Source organism: Neomonachus schauinslandi, chromosome 1 (assembly GCF_002201575.2).
Source record: "Neomonachus schauinslandi chromosome 1, ASM220157v2, whole genome shotgun sequence".
NCBI lineage: Eukaryota > Metazoa > Chordata > Mammalia > Carnivora > Phocidae > Neomonachus > Neomonachus schauinslandi.
In genome coordinates this window covers 214,659,396-214,660,630 of record NC_058403.1, presented here as the reverse complement: position 1 = coordinate 214,660,630, position 1,235 = coordinate 214,659,396, and positions in this window count along the sequence as shown.

The window sequence follows — 1,235 nt, the reverse complement described above, 5'->3', positions numbered from 1 at the left end:
CGAGAGGCCGAAGGCATCCTCGCAAAGTGAGGTTAGCCCCCACTGGGGATACGGCCATGGTTCCAGGTGAGGATGTGGCTGGGAGGGGCAGGGTGTGTGTGGGGGGGCCTTTGTGGCCGCCAGGGGGCAGGCAGAGATTGCAGCCAAGGCCCCCTGACTGTGGCATGTGTGTGTGTGTGCAAGTGCATGGGGGGAGGTGGGGAAGACAGTGTGTGTCTCTGTGTGTGAATGAAACGCTCAGGACCACTCCTGATCCCTCAGGGTGGGGACACCCTGGATCATCGCGGTTGTCCCCCCTTGTTGGACCTCGTCACACACATGGTCACAGACAGGGCAGGGATGCCTGGAGTCACACATGCTTCCCTGTAAGCCAGGTCCCTCCCGCTTTCCCGGCACTGAGGGCACTGGGGGGTGGGGGCGGGGGTCATCCTCTTTGGGGGTCTTGCACCCTACGGGCGCTGAGCAGTGTCCCAGCCCCCACTCATGCGATGCCTGACGACCACAAGCGTCCCCAGACATAAGCTGGTGTCCCCTGGGGGCAGAACTGTTCGGTGTGTGTCTGCTTTAGAGACACACACCGAAGTGCCTATGGATGAAAGGCTAGGATTTTGCTTAAAAATATTCCTAGGCAGAATGTACCAGCTGAAGGATTTGGGAGAAAGTGTCCTGATACAGCCCCTCGTGTTTTTATTTTTTAAGTAAGGTTTATTGGGTTGAGCCTGTGAGTGTTTGGAAATAGGGCTTTTGCTGTTGTTAATCAAATTAAGGATCTTGAGATGAGATCTTCCTAGGTGACTTAGGTTGGCCCTAAATCTAATGACAGTCATCCTTATAAGACACACACACACACGGAAAATCTGACAGAGAAGACCAGGTATGGATGGAGGTAGAGATGGAGGGTCTCGCGGCCTCAAGCCCAGGGGCGCCTGGAGCCCCCAGAGGCTGGTCGAGGCAGGAAGGACCCCGGAGGGAGCGTAGCAAGCCACACCTGGATCTCTGGCTTCTGGGTCCAGAGCTGGGAGACAAGAATTTTTATTGTTTCAAGTCACCCAGTTTGTGACCATTGGTTATAGTCATCCTAGGACATGAACACAGACGCTTATTGAGAATTACTCATTGCAGAGAAATTCACCCTTTTAAGTAGACAGTTCTGTGAATGTTGACAAAAGCATGTAGCTTTTTAATCACCACCATAATCAAGAAATAAAATCTTGGGGCGCCTGGGTGGCTCAGAT